This window comes from Mastigoproctus giganteus, chromosome 7 (assembly GCF_048544385.1).
Source record: "Mastigoproctus giganteus isolate SK-2022 chromosome 7, ASM4854438v1, whole genome shotgun sequence".
Taxonomy (NCBI): Eukaryota; Metazoa; Arthropoda; class Arachnida; order Uropygi; family Thelyphonidae; genus Mastigoproctus; species Mastigoproctus giganteus.
The window spans coordinates 114,234,211-114,250,898 of NC_143581.1; positions in this window are offsets into that span (position 1 = coordinate 114,234,211).

Consider the following 16,688-nt stretch of genomic DNA (forward strand, 5'->3'; position numbering starts at 1 on the left):
ACTTCATTTGCCACCTCTCAGCCTATCTGCTCAACTTTTCTATATCCCGTTGCAGCAGCGTACTGTCACTAGTGTAATTAAGAACCCTTCCAACCTTCGTTTCAGCTCCAAACGTGGATATTAAGCTTGATATACCATCATCAATATCATTTATATATACAGAAAACAACAATGGAACCAACACTGAACCCTGAGGGACTCCACTAATAACATTAGTGCACGATGAGCAGTGTCAATTGATTACCACTCTCTATCTTCTCCCACTCAACCATCCCTTTATCCCTAGCTAGCAGAAATTTGTCCCCAATGCCGCACTTGCTCCAATTTGTGCAGCAGTCTTCCATATGCAACAGTATCAGAAGCCTTTCTAAGATCCAAATATATGATATCAAAGTTATTTCCTGCCTCCAGTTGCTTTGTGACCACATCAAAGTATCCAATCAAATTGGTCAGACAAGACTTCCCCTTAAAAAACCCATGCTGTGTCCGAACTGAAGTCTTGTCTAGAGGATCCTGCAATGTTTCTCTAACCAGTGCCTCCATTAATTTCCCTGGAACAAAAATTAAACTAACAGCTCTGTAATTACCTGTGTCTCTCTTTGTTCCTCCTTTGTGGATTGGGGTCACATTTTCACATTTCCAGTCCACGGGTACCTCCCCTGAGTCCAAGGAAGCTCTCATGATTATGGTTAAGATTTGCATACTTCCTTTGCTGCCTCCTTTAATATAACTAGATAGATCCCATCCACCCCAGGTGCCTTTCATATGTTTATCTTCAACAATTTCTCCTCCACTTTCCTGTCAGTTATTACAAAATCATCTAGCTCACTGCCAAAGCTCACTAAATCTAGCTCACTGCCAAAAATCTAGCTCACTGCCACACATTCCCCTCCCTGAATAATTCCTCATGTGTGAATGTAGATGCAAAATTCTGATTTAGTTTGTTAGCCACCTGAGCAGGATCATCAACAGTTGAACCATCAATATCCAGTGGACCAATCTGATTCATCCTCCTCCTAGGGTTTACATACGTAAAGAACTTGGCTGTTTTTCTTTGCATCCTTTGCCAAATATTTCTCATAATCTGGCTTTGCCTGCCTAAACTCCGTTTGTGACTTGGTTACAGACCAGCTTATATCTATCGTAGGCTTCCATGTTACCTATTCATTTATATGTATCCCATGCATTTTTCTTCTCTGCCGATTTAGTCAGTTCATCTGTCTCACTAGTTCATCTGACATCCATTTAGGCCTAAACCTTGTACAATATTTCTTAGTTGGTATGTAAAACCTAGTAGCTTCCAAGATAATTGTTTGAATGCTTTCCATTTTGAATTTCCTTTTGATAACATCATCAATTGGTCCTACCGTATTGAATTTAAATACTGTCTCAGACCTCTGTAGTCGCCTTTACGAAAGCAAAAACCCTTCCCTTTACCCTTGATAGTAGTTACCTCTTTGAGTAAATTCCACTTCAGCACACTGTGATCACTGCCACCTAGTGGTTCCTTTTTCTGCAGATTCTTAATGCATGAAAAATCACTAATGATAATCAGATCAAGAGTATTACTACCTCTAGTTGCTTCCCGAACATGCTGATGTAGAAAACAATGATCCAATAAATCCACACAAGCCTTGATAACGTGTGAGTGATCAACCTACAAATTCCAGTCAATATTCGGGAAATTAAAATCCCCCATTTTACCTCTCCGATTCTCCGATTAACTCACCCACTCTATTTCCCTGGACAGTTTTTTTTATACTCATCGGAGTCATTAGGCCTATAACACACTCCTACTCTCATTTTGATTTCCCAGTGCTTATGTCACACCAAACTGACTCGACACTGCACTGTCCAGCGAGGTCGACTGGCTGCACTTCCTTGGATTTTATGTGTTTCTTAACTAATGGCATAACCCCTCCTCCCTTCCTATCCTATCTATCCTTCCTGTACACATTGTACTTCCCAAATTCCAGTTCTGCGTTCCTTATATCTGTGTGACACCACGTCTCTGATATCCCAACGATATCTGCATTTGATGTTTTGACCAACACCGTAAATTCATCAAATTTATTTACTAAAATCCTAGCATTGGTGTACACGCTAGCATGTATACATGCACCTGTTCCCATTCTTAGCTACCCTAACACAACTCATGTGTTTCCTTGTACCGCAAGTGACTCCCAGCAATCTCTGCCACCTCTTTCACCTCTGCCATCACGTTAATCTCCTAGTCCATATATCCCCACCAAACTAGCAGTTTTCCGACCCACTTAACACTGCTTCGATAGCATCAGCAAATATTCTTGCGAACGTAGCATTGTAATTCGTGGTTCAATGCCACGAACGTGGGTGACATAGGGAAGGTCGAAAAAGGCGATGGAGTCATGCTTCTTATTGAACGATTCCCCGAAACCAAACAGTCTATGAAGTTTCGATGGACATTGGTTTTATGTGATGTGAGCGGAAGTTTATGATCATTGGGATGCCCAAGAAATACGAAAAAACCCTTCGGCAACTTGAATGAAAAAACATGGGTGACTTCTTCATTATGAAATACTTCAACCTATCTGACTTGAAGTTGTGGACTTGCAGTATGAGACATGGAAACCATGACCATTTTAATAATTGTTAATCATTCATTTTCAGGAATAAGTGGATCTAATATCCTCGACGTCCTTCATATCGACGATCCAAATTGCATCCAAAATTTCTCTTATAAATGGGAGGGCTTCAATTTTCAAAGTATGACTATAGTGGATTAGAGTTTCTTGAACTCTGTTAACTGAGAGAAACAACTTTAAGCTGTTGGTACTCATCATATCAAATATTTAAAGTATATATTTTGAAAGCCACAAACACTTTTGTCTTTCGGTGGCCAGGTAAATAAAAATAAATAATTTTTCTATTTATAATCCAGGAAGACCAAATGGTCAGAGGGATTAACAGGATGACATCAAAATGGATGGCTAGAGAAATTAACGATTTAATTGAGCAGACAAAATCTGGTTCGATATATGGCTTGTAATGAGAATTAAGAATTGGGATAAGGTGTTTTATTTTCTATGTGTGTGTGTGTGTGTGTGTGTGTGTGTGTGTGTGTGTTGTTTAGTTATTTCTGGCCACTTAAATACCAGGAAGCAGTGATTACCAGGAAGGCTACTTCCCAGTACCCGTCCAGGCCACGAGGAGGTAGGCATGCCAGCAGTTCTATCCAGAAAGTCCAAATCTGGGTACAAGCAGGGGAAAATCCTGTCTCTAATAAACTTCAGACGAGCAAATTAGGCCCCCGACAGGGCTAGCATGGAAAAAACTGTTCCCAAAGGCACCAGCATAATTAATAATTTTAGAATAAAAATATTTAAATGGATAAAATCAAAATTAGTTTTAAAAGGAAAATAAAAAAATATTAAAATAATAATAATAATTATTATTAAAAAAAGCGAGAAGAATTAAAGAAAAATCGAGGAGAATTAAAAAAAAAGCGAGACTATGTATAAATATAGTGCAAACGCATCAGAAATACATAGCTATATTTGAATAAATCAGGATATTAGTAAAACGGCATCGTTTTAAGTTATATCTCAAATTGTGAATACCTTCACAACGAGTTGCCATGATATATCGCACTACTTCGAATAAGTAACGCTTCATCTAAGGAGAAGACTAATGTTACTTATTCTCAGATGTATATCACCACCACCCAGACAGCACCGTTTCAGGGCTATTTGGCCCTTCTTCGGTGGGTAGGTACCCGAGTAAAAGCATTACTTTTTTGTCTTAAATCTTTATAAACTGGGCAAAAGAATGAGACAAGACTCTAGTATTCAGTGGAGAAACAGGTATCTGACATAGCTATATTGAATTTAAAAAGACGAGTCTTCAAAGATCCATAACCAGTTAAAATGTATGACGTGAGCAGGCTTGAGTAGAACCAAAGCTGATTATTTTTTGAGATCGTGAATTTAATGTCAGGTACAAAACATTTGAACACTGTTCCTTTGGTTGGAATTCCATCTCATTTTCCATCGTGTATGTAGCTCAGTCCAACGTTTCGCTTTTTCATTCTTTGTATCGGCAGTGAGATCATAGGTCAAATCAAAAATTGTTAGAGGATATCCTTTACGAATATAGTAAGCAAAACCTTTGTATGTAGATCCATTGGTAATATGCGATAATAGAACCCTGCGATAGTCTATATATAAAATAATATTTTGGAAAATAGTGCTTTTTCACTTGCACCCTTTTTGCTATCCGCAAGGCGGAGCTAATTGCTCTTGCATCATGACAGGTCTGTCTTTTACGAACCCTTAATTTTTAGTCTTTAAATTTTTCTACATATAAAAGAATTTTTATATATATATATATATATATATAATTAAAGAATATTTATAAAGAATATTTTTAGTTTAGCGCTTTTAATTTTTGAATTCTACATGTCTCAAGGCAACGATTCAATTTTTTCAAAGATGTTGTTAATGGCAGCAATAGAAAAGAGAAAGATCATATCAGAAAGGCTGAGAAGAAACGATCTAGAGTATGAAGCAACACTTAAAAATCCAAATATCGAAGAAAATAAAGCGATTATTGAAAAATATGAAAATAATAAGTTAAAGGTTCCATTATTAAGAAAGGAAAGATACGAAGAACGAAAGACTACTTTAATATCACAAGACTATGTGTAGTGGAAATAAGGAAGAAATGTTTGGTTTGTGAACACGCCACAGGTGACGGAGCTGGATCGGAAGCATATATTCCACGGATTCATATGTATTCAAACGAAGGGGAATATAACTTCATTTTTCAACGAACACAGTTTCCTGTGAAATTAGATTTTAGTATGACAATAAACAAAAGTTAAGGTCAAACATTAACTAAGGTTGGTGTTGACGTAACATCATGTTTTATGGAAGCTAAAAATCTCTTTGTATTAATGCAAAGTGGGGGGTTCCCCCACTAAAAAAAAATAAAATATAAAAACGTATAATTCAGGTTCGTATGACACAAGTCAGAAGGAAGCGAAGCGACCTTCTTCTAACTTTTTTCTAAAAATGCAGTTGAAACTATTCTACAAGTTCTTATAGGAGCTAGCAAAAAAGGACCGTTAGACACTTTTTGGTTTGAAATGTAATAAGTTTGGTTCTGTGAAACGATATGTTGAATGCATATGCAACGATTGGAATAAAAACTGTGTAGTATAGAATTCGAAGAGTTCTCATTTTTAAACCAAAATCCTGCAGAGAGATTTTGAATAACAAACGGTGCGGCAGGCTCTGTTAACCGTATGGTGCATAGCTCTCTGGGTAGAATCCAATTTAAACCTATTTCACTGGATGGTGGCTGTTGGCAGAAGATGGTTGGCAGGCACTTGGCAGAAGATGGTTTTATATTTTACTGCAAGCGTTCTTCGGTTAAGGCCCCAGTCTGCCTACTGATTCTGATATTCACTGCCGTGTATTTCCCTATTTTGCCTGCAATATAAGCGAGATGCAAGTAGAACTTCAGTTTCATATCAAAGTTTATGCCTAAGAATTTCATTTCCGAGAACAGTTTGATGGTTGAGTCATTGCTTTTGATGCTTGGTGATCAGGTTAGTAAAAGCGAATCTTTCAGCAATAGAGACGGTTTTTTCACCAAAAATAAGGAGTTTTTGTGTGGTGGTTCAAATGTGGAGCGTTCACAGGGCATTGACTTCCAACTGGGCTCTAGTAACAACGAAGAGATTGTCACTAAAAGTTGTCTTCAAAGGCTACTGACACAAAACACCCGAGGACACAGACTTCTTTAGGAACTCGTTCAAAGATATGGATCAGAAGAAGGGTTCAAGGACTGAGTACTGACAGCAATCCTAAGTCACCAGCCTAGAGGCTTGCAGGTACTTGGCAGTGAGCATGATATTCAGCTGGTTGATGTACAATGAAAGGCTTTTGTAAAGATTATAGGAATTTTGGAGTGTCTGAATCTCCTGAGGATGCTTGGCCACCGCAGGCGGTCAAAACCACCAACAAAATCCACTGTGATGGACAGTATGATAGCTGTATATTTGGGAGCAATAAATAGTTTGTGTGTGTTGTTCTCGCAGGTCTCTTCCCAAATCTGACTGCATTGGGGACAACCTACTTAGAAAACCCTCCTTTCCCTGCTGACGTCATGTACTTCTATGGCGTGGGATATACTGACACCGGCTACAGCGGTGTGAGAATACACACAGAGAAGCACAGCCCTCAATGCGGTCGCCTCCCAAATAGGGCAACCTGGCCCTATGCTTTTAATCAACAGAATTTCTAACTATTGACCGAAGACTGGACGGATTAAAGCAACGGACTGTGATTGAACTCCCCAACCAAATAATTGACAACTTCTGGCCTTGGAGAAACTTCTACCCAGCTGGAAATTCTCGGCGAGGACTTGTCGTGACATTGGTTAACTGGCCAGGTTCAATAAGTTCAATAGTCAATAGGTTCAATAAGCATTGTGTCTCTTTATCCCGTTTACTTTCGATTTCTAACCGCATATCCCACTCGCCTGATGGAGTCCTCTCCATCCTCCTTTGGGGATGCTTTCCCTCTACATCCCCAGTACTTCTAATTTTATCCTCCCCACTTGACTTCTATTTCCCCACACTTAAATGTTTTTTTGACCTGGTCTCTGTCCAGGAAGCTTAGGTGACCTTGGCGGGGACCAGCCAGAGATTAGCCTATATACAGCGCTCGAAGCGTATACACACCGCTGGAGGACCTATACACACTACTAGAAGGTAGCCAAGCTGCCCAATTATGGGCAGCCTGGCTAGCTTCTAGCGGTGTGTGTATAAAGTAAAGTGTAAAGTGTATTTAGGGTCAGACGGCACCAGGGGTTTTCCCCATTTCCGCATAGTTTACATTGTGATGGGTGTGCCAGTTTGCTGGAAATGCCAGAGATTTAAAAGTGTATGGATATTGTAGATGTGTAATGTTGATATTATCATTTAGTGTGTTATTTATCATTTAGCATCAAAAGTGTAGTGTTCATGTTATCATTTAGCCGCTGGACCCCTACTGGGGGCCCAACGTTGTCCCATTTTCGTCGCCCTGTGGAGGCAGACCAGGTACACCAGTATTAGAATTATTTACTCTGGCAGGTCCTGCCACCTAATTTCCTGAGATTTCAGTGGTTAGAACCAAAAAAAAAAAAAAAAAAAAAAAAAAAAAAGTGAGAGAGTGCACATATACATACATACAAACATGCATATACATACACAAGGCGCTAGAATGTGAAGTCGAGAGTTTTGGGCGAAATTTATTTTGATGGTTAAATTTGGATTGTGTGGGACTTTCGCTTGCGTATAGTTAGAGTGAGACTGAAGACTGGGGGGATATAGTCAGAGATAAGGAGCCAATAGGGAAGGTAGCTCCAGCTTTCAGTGGGGCATGCCCATGCCCCACCAGAGAAAAGAGAAGGATGGCAGGGGTTGCAAGAGACGGCAAGCCACCCTCTCACTCCCCACCGGGAAAGGGAGAAATAGTGGGCCAGACAAGGGAGCTGACAGATCGCCAATAGGATGTGAACTCTGCGAAGTGGTCGTCTATCATAAGTGGCCTACGATCCAGGGCTAATGGAGTTCGTTCAGGCTTTCTGGTCAGGTCCCTACAACGACTGTGCAGGTTCTTCTTCAACTTTTGGTGGGAGTCGCTCATGGGACTGAGTCCCGTCCGTATGTCAGTTGGGAAGGATTTTCATCTGGGTTGAAAGTCCAATCATGTCCATTTAGTATCTGTGCAGCGGGACAGCTGCTTAGTCATTAGTCTTTATAGATTGGGCAACGCCCCAGATGTGGGTCAAAAGAGTCAGATCTTTACGATCACTGTTTGTGGGATGTGTTACCGTCATAGTGGCGTCTTTACATGTTCATTTCCGTGCTTTGGTCCCATTCTGGGTTGTGTAGAGTGATTTGCACGCATTATAGGTTGAACTTGTCTTTGGTAGTCGTGGTTTCTCCGTGGGCCCTATGGCTTGTCCGGGAGTGAAAGTCAAGATGTTTAGATTCAGTCACAATGGGGAGATAGGGATTCGTGACTCCTGTTTTTGTTGTGCTTGTTATGTCAGTACGGCTTGGTGTGGTCGTGCAAGCAGTGAGCTATGTTGGTTCTGGTTGCCCAGGGTTTGCTGGTGGCTGGATGGTTTGCCGTCTGGCGTAGAGGCTCTGTGGAAATTCAGAGAATAGCCTGCTGTAATTTGCTTCATTCTCCAGTAGATAATGCTGCTGGTTTTTTGGGGTTGAATTGTATCTGTGCGATCAGGTGTCCACGTAGATCTTCATAGTGCTCACATTCATGCATAATGTGGTCCCATGTCTCCAGGGAGCCACGCGTGCACATGGGATTATCTGTGATGCCAAGGAGTTTTAGTTTGTTACGGATCGCTCCGTGTCCTGTGAAGAGGTATTTGGTATGATGAGGGTCTAACGGTTCGTGGGATTTCTCCCATCTCCGCGTATGTTATCTGTATCGACCAAACCAGAGATTTAAATGTGTGTGGAATATGTACTATGTAGTATTCATTTTTTTTTTTTCATTTATTTACACACCCAAATATTATGTACAATTTCAAGAAACATAAACAATAATCTATATACAATTTTATGTACATTTTCATTCTCATATATATAATTACCCTAGCATATATATATTTTGTTCACAATACAGTTGAGGAAACACAGTACAAAACACGTGTGTGTGTGTCCTGGTATCAAGGGTGGCCCCTAGGCATAGCCCATCTCCACCTAGTGGATCTGTATTGAATGTAGGACCTCTGCAAAGGAGCAGCCACCACCTGTGCAGCTGCTGTCTGGTGCCTGTCCCCAGGCGCGAGTAGCCAGGCTTTTTTTTTTTTTTTTTAAACCTTTTACATGCCAAAGTGCACGAAATCCCGCACCCACTGGAGGTAGTGCAATACCAGTGGGTGCCCGCTATCCCGCTCACAGGCTGCCCAGGCCTAGAGCCCGCAAAAAAAAAAAAAAAAAAAAAAACAAGGCTGGAGCTCCAAAAACCCATTGAAGTCACACAGCCAAGACAAACATTTTTAAAGAACTGCAATTTTCAATAGCATTATATATCAATTATCAGGAGCATTATATATCAGTTATCCTATTAAGTTTAGCATGAACAAGGAAATAAACTGTTAACATTGATCACTATTTACATTACAGTGAGATTTACCAGTCTCTCTGTTTGACAGTTCTAGCAACAGAATTTGAGAATTATTTACAGTCGTTTTACAGCAATATTAGTTGTTACTTACCAATAGTTACATGTATTTCTGTTTTGTACAATTTTAAAGACAATCCAGTAGTCTAACTGTTCAGGAAATATATAGTCTCATTTAATTTCTTCCCCGGTAGGATCTGAGCTTGTAGAGTAGGGCTATAGAAGTTCCTCAAGGCGATTTCCATGTAGATAGTTCACAGAGTACTCCTGAGCTTTAGGCAGGAGAGGAAGTTCCCAGCATGCATGAAAGCACTCGGAGTAACACTAGCGTCCTTGCAGAAGGTTTTTCTATACGTGTAGCATTACATCAGTCAGAGAGCAGAAATTGGAGTTTTTTGTGTTCAATTGGCTTGATGGCATTTCAGATTATTGCAGGATTCATCCTATGGGGAGAAGATCTTATTTTATTTATTTTTCCCCCCCTTTTTAAATAAGATTTCATGAGAGAGAAGCGTGTTGGGGTGCACAGAAGTATGGGTATTCTTAACTGTACGTTAAGCAATTATTTACAATTCTTCGAGTTAGCTTCCTAATAATTTAGGCCCGTTTATACACAAAGCTTCTTGGAATCCCATCCAGCATCACTTAGAGGAGAAAGGGGTCTACCTGCTATTTCCTGTTGCGTTGATGGCTATCTTCCTATATGTTCTTCCCAAAAGTGAGTTAATCTGGATCATTATGACACCACAGTAGAGTTTCTAGCCGCAATTCTTTTCTTGAAAACTGCCGCAGAGAACTGTTGAAATGTAGCGAAGACATCAGAATTTTCGACGAGCAAATGTACATTATTTTCTGAGAGATTATTTATTTTACTCAGCAGTACCTGTCTTTCATTCGAATAATCATTACATTCAAAGAGAACGTGCTGCCATGTCTCAGATGCTCCGCAGTGACAGAAAGGATCAGGCTCAAGGCTCCTTTCGAAAAGTTTAGCCCTGAGCGATCCGTGGCCAGTCATTAGATATGATGTAGTCATGCTAGGCACAAACCATTTTGAGACTGTGGGTAATGATGCGAATTCAACATTTGAAATGTATCTTCGTGTAACCTCACCGTGTTCACTTTCAGCCCATCTTTGCTGCCAAACAGCGGTGAATTCCTTCCAGAGTCTTCGTTTTTCCTCTTTTATTCTGTTCGTAGGGTCTGTTACAATGTTAAAAATATTTACAGAAATTCCTTTTTTAAGATTGTAGATCATACCCCTGTAGGAGATATAAAGGTCCAGGGGCAGGGTTCCTGCTAGAACTTGTAGAGCATTATTCGACACCGTCCGAGGAGCTTGTAGAAGTGTGAGCAACACCGAACGCTGTAATGAAAGAAGTTTAGTCCTGGTCTTAGTTTTTGAGACCCTCCAGAACCAAACACCTGCTGCGTACGCAGCAATTGGTAGGAAGATAGTCTTATAGTATAAAGACAACGTCTTTTTGCTGAGGCCCCATTCTTTTCTGGAAATCCTTGCAATTCCAGCCGTGAAGTTTTTAATTTTCTCAGAAATTTTGGATACGTGAGTATGAAAGTTTAGTTTGGGGTTTTTTTTTACGTAGGGGATTTGTGAGCCATTTAGGATAACTCTGGGAGGTCTGCCATAATTGAATTGCTTTCGAAAAACCATGAAATTAGTTTTTGTAGGGGAAATTTTGAGCTTATTTAGATTGGCCCAGTTGGATAAATCATCCAATATTGTTTGGATCTTTTGTTCTAAGATTGTTCTCGACATTCCAGTAACGCCAACCGCCAAGTCGTCTGCATATGCAATTTTTTTGCAATCTCCATTTTTCTTTGTCAGCCATTGGTCTAAGACTGCATTCCAGAGGAGAGGCCCCAGGACTGAACCCTGCGGGCACCCTCTGGAAGCAGTCGTGCTGTAAGTCAGGTGTTTGGAACAAACCTTGATCTGTCTGTCTTGAAAGTATGATCTCATAATTTGGTAGATATGATTATCACACATGGCTGATCGTAGCGACCCGAGGGCGCTCTCCCACCAGAGGGAGTCGAATGCACCCTCGAAGTCCACGAACACCACCAAGACATACTTGCTGTGAGAATCCTGGATGTATTTCAGAAGAGAAATTATAGCATCTTCGGTCGAGTGACCCTTTTTGAATCCGTGTTGATGATCTGAGCACAATTGCTGGTCCGATAACATGCTTGCAATTCTGGGAGAAATTAGTCTCTCAAAAAGTTTCCCTAAGTTAGCCAGGAGGGATATTGGCCTGTACGCCCTTGGGTTTGTTTTGACTTTTCCAGGTTTATATAAAATTTTCAGTAGAGCTAGTTTCCAGGGTTTGGGAAAAAGTCCTTCGAGGAAGCATTTATTGTACATATTCAGTAGTATATTGGGAAACAGTTTAAAAAATTTCACAATTACCAAATTCTCTAGCAAGTCAATGCCAGGGCATTTTTTCTTATTGAGTTTAGCAGTAGCAGCTCCTAGTTCCACGAGAGTGAAAAGGCAAACATCGGTAGATCCAACATAATTCTGGTTTTTCCTCCTGATCTCTGCCTGTTCTGGAGTATCACAGTGAGGTAGATCCTTTGGAAACAAATTATCAACGATCGTTCCGACAGTAGAGTGCCAGTCTGTTGTTTCTAGGTTATTACTAATTACAGTCTGATAGATATCTCCACTTATCAGTTTATTCCTCATTATTTTATATATGATCCCCCAGGGGTTGGTATTCCCAACATCTTTGACCAAGTTTTGCCAGCAGGTCCTCTTACTTTCAGATATGGCTCGATGGAATAATTTTCTTTTCTCTCTATAACTGTTTTTCAGCCTTTCAACGTCCTCGTTAGAAAGATGTCTACTACGCTGATATAAGAGTCTGGCTTGTTGAGTTTGAAGCCTCAAATCAGAAAGCTGAGCGTTCCACCATGGCACTGAAGGCTTTCTTATATGTTTCCTTTTACTTGAGTTTGACATAGCTATATATAGATGTTGCTGAACAGTGTCTACATATTCTGAAGCCGATAGTTGGTTTAATGCTTCAGCATCCTCTCCATTAAATACTGTACGCAGATAATCCTCGAATTTTTTCCAGTTGACTTTATCCGTACGGTATCTTCTTAAGTCATGGACAGTCAAGTCATTGTGTTGGGAGTTCTTTGATATGTTGAACGTGATAGCCCTGTGATCGCTGTTCACCAAGGAGGGTTTCACGTCCCAGTTTCCAGTTTTGTCATCCATCCTTATGGAAGTAAGTGTGACGTCAATGTTTGATTCTCCGTTGGTAGTGGAGAAAGTAAATGGTTTATTTTGTACATTTTTAATACAAAGGCTGTGAGCCATAATTAAATTTTCAAATTGGGCTCCCCGAGGATCAGTGAAGCCACTGTTCCAGAACGTCAATTTGGCGTTCAGGTCCGCCGCCACCACCAAGTTATTATTTGCGAATTTATCACAGATCTTGTCCAGTAGGTGCAATGCTATATGCACATCTTCTGAGGGGGGACAGTATAGTGAAGTTAGGTAGAAAGAGATGGAACTAGAAGATACGAGGATACAGGTAGCATTCGCTGAGCATTCTCCTGTAATCGCAGTAATAACTAGTTCGTTATTAAACACAACAATTGCAGTTTTGGGTGGAGGATCACAAGTTGCTATGATTCTAGTGGAATTGGGGTAGCCCATGATTTTATGCGCTGTTCCACCTACTTGGGATGAATAATATGGTTCCTGTAGACAGACAATATCATAATTATGTTCTATGGCTACATTTCTGATCTCGTCAGCTGCGGCTCGAGAGCGCTGTGCGTTTATCTGTAAAATTCTAATTGTGTCTGTATTTTGAGAGTAGCCAAAGTTATTTCTGCTTGTAGTTGTATTATCCATCAACGATTCGCTTATTTGCTAGTTCCATCGCTTTTAAAAACTCGGGGCACTTTCCATCCCTGACTGAGTGATTGGAGTCCTTGTTCTTGCGTTTACAGTTTATGCATTTTGGTGATTCTTCTCTGTTGGGGCACTCTGCGAAGATGTGACCCCCATTGGCACAGTGACTACATGACACGGTTTTATGAGAGCAATTTTGTGCAGAGTGCCCGTAGGCCAGGCACCTGAAACATTTGTTAACTACGGTAAATTTTCTGAACTTATGCGATGTAAAGCCTAAATATATTCGATTGTTTTGAAGTAAACAGTGGAGAAGTTGAGGATTGAATCCAATCACCCAGTTAGTAATACTGTTTCCAGAACCTGAGCTGAACCTAAATGTTGTACCCTCGTTTACCTCCTGTTGTGAGAAGGAATAATCTTTTAAATTTTTATGATACAGGTCGTCCAAGATATCTGCCTTACTATAATCTTTTGGAACTCCATAGACTAGAATTGTTGGGTTTGACATTTTTGGCTTTTCTATTGAAAGTCCTGCATTCTTGAGTGCAGGCAAAGTACAGATTTTGGTGGCATCAGATGAGTTTGTAGTCTCTACTAACAAACCCTTGTTCCTGAGGAGTCTGATGTTCTTAACTTTCATTTCTTTATACTCGGTTTTGAGTGTGTTTGTCACCGCATTCTTAATGTCTTGACTGGACTGTATCACTGAGTTAGCAGTGGGTCTTAGGATTAGTATATTGCGTGGATCACCAGGTCGAGAGATCCAGGGGGTTTTGGCAGGCTCTGAATGGGCCACCTTCTGTGGTTCATTTGACATTTCTGTTGATAGTTGTCTAGGCTTTTCGCCCCGTCTTCCGGAATTAACTTTCTCCAATGGATGGGATCGCTCAGGATCAAGTCGGCCCCAATTTGATTTTGCAGCCTCTGCAAAAGTCGTTTTCATCAACGATTGATTTCCTCCATGGGAACCTCCTGGGGAGAGTATATGTTGATCAAAAATATCTGCCCGACATTCTGTGCTGGTCGTCTTGGCCTTCAGCCTCTCATTATCTATTATTAGAGACATTGTTAGTGCCTCCATGTCAGCCCAAAGGCTGTGAATGAAGTTTGATGCAATTTTCGTTACCATACTGGTATCTGCTGACATAAAATCTCCGAGCGCCTTCTTTATTTTTATAACTGTGGCGTGTACAATAGTTGGATCCAAAGAAGCTCCAAGATCCAAGGTATCGGTAAAAGACGTGCTTTGAACCCCTGTTGTCTGGGAGGGGCTAATATTTTCAGTATTTTCTGGATTTGTTGGTTCAGTTTTGTCACCAACTGTGCCAGTATCTTTCTGTACTGTATTTTTAGACTTTGAATCTTCCGGATTAGTGTGTACGTTTTGGTGTGAACTTCCATTTTCGTGGTCTGTTCGCTCTCCTTGAACAGAAACAGCTTCAGCGCGGCCGTGTTGATCAAGTTGGGTGAAATACACCTGGCTGTCACTGACGTGCCGCCTTCTACTATGCTGCAGTGGGCAGGGCGACGCCAGGTTGGAGTCGAGCAGCAATTTCGGGGGGAGGAATCCGGTACTGATTGGAAAGGGCTCCCTTGTCCATTCGTCGGCTTTTTCCGACAGCAGTAGCAACGAATTTCGCGCGGGCTGCGCTTGATAATTTTTTCAGGCTTATCTGGGACAGACCTGAGCAGCTTTGGCAAATTTGGCATTTGCACTTCGAACATTTGATGTAGACTCCTTTGCAGTCTTTATTAACCTCTTTTTTGCATAATTTGCAGTTGTCTGCATTTTTCGGTCGAGTCTCCCCTTCCATAGAGAACGGTATGAATGAGAGTGGGAACTACGTACAGTATATGGCGCGCGCACTCAACATAATCCCGTTAGTCACTGCTGCAAAAACGAGACTCTCCCCAAATGTGACAGGGACCTCCTGCTGTACAGTGATTGCCGCAGGCAGGGAGGTGACACGGAGAGGGCGAGAGCGAGGGAAAACACTGTTGGTCAGTTGTGCTGGTGTCCACTAACTGCCATCGTGCTATATAAGAAATGACAAGATATCGTCCATCTTGGAAAAATTCATTGTCGCAGGCCAAAAAGGGAAAATTATAAAATACTTATCTTTGGCTGGAGCAACGCAGCTGAAATTTCATGCACCAGTAGACAGGCACTCACTGATGACCTCTGTATCACTTGAACGGTCGAGCATTCACTGTAATTCACATAAATCACCTTTAATTAGGAGCACGAAATTCACAAGGTATATAACTAGACGCCACCTGGCGGACCACCACTATGTAGTATGTTGTGCCCATTGTTCATCCGGCCTGTTAGCCGCCGGGCCCCTAGTGGGGCCCCGACGTTACCAATACCAGCCACGGGGTGTGACCTTGGCCGGCCGTTACGACCGGACACGTTATTTCGCGCTCCTGAATTTGTGTGGAAATGAAGTGTTTAAAATGTTAAATCAGTCTAAAAAAGTGTTCCACCTGAAAGAGCTTATCTGGAGGATTCCGTAGGTGAGATTAGTTTTAATATCTATTGGGAATTTAGTAAATTACCAGCGTTTCTATCTGTGTCCTTTGTTGTCAGACTACAATGGTCACCATGTGGCTGGCAGAAGGGCCATAGAGAGGCACTGATGTAAAGCAGAAGCCACGTTGGTAGTTTACACTTGACTGGGGAGTTGCCCAAACTGTGTTTAAAACTGAGCTGAAGGACCGCTCCACCAAACTGTACCGTAAACCGCCGAATTTTGTAAAATCGTGTGCTTCGAACATGTACTTAGTGTAGAGAACTATTTTTTACTGCGCCGTGCTACACTGGGACGGCCTGCGACGACACACATTCTGCTTCACCCATTGTTCTTGAACTGGAGGGTGTGACTACAGTGATCTGCATTATTGAGTGGGGAGGGTGACCCCCATGTGTGTAAATGCTTAAGCCTCTATTAGCGAGAGCTCCTGGTTGCCATCTACAGCCTTCGGCAGTAGCTTCGTCATCGCCACAAAAAGCAGCGACCACCTGCTTTCACAGCATTAACTTTCCCACTATACTTGGGTGAAACCCCCCCCCCAATCATTGGTGGGGAATCAAAAGTTTAGATTGACCACTGCTAGGCCCGAAATTGTGCCACGGACTTACGATCGGCAACATTTGTAAACATTCCTAGCCGGTTCTTGAGTGTGTGGATCCTACCTCGATAATCCGGATTAGTCTCGATAAACCGTACCTGAGACAAAATGATTAGCCATAGTCACAAATTGACTGAACTTCAGCCAGAAGATGAACACCAACGAAGAAGGCAACAACCTATCCTAGAGCAAAATGATGATTTGCAAATTATAGAGAAGAATGACCACGGCGATGGAGCACAGCCACAACAAACTTCAAAAAAGAAATACAAGAAATATGTCGCCCCGAGTACGGGAATGGAGACAAGATCGCAAAGTGAATCGAAAGACCAGCAAAACAATGAGGACCCCCAACCAGAGAACAGCGAAGAATTAAGTAAGCAGCCCCAGCCTACCATAGACCCCAGATTGCCGGATGGAACGGTACTGGACCAGGTTTTGGCCCTCCGGGTGGAGCTTGAAAACAAACTGAAAGA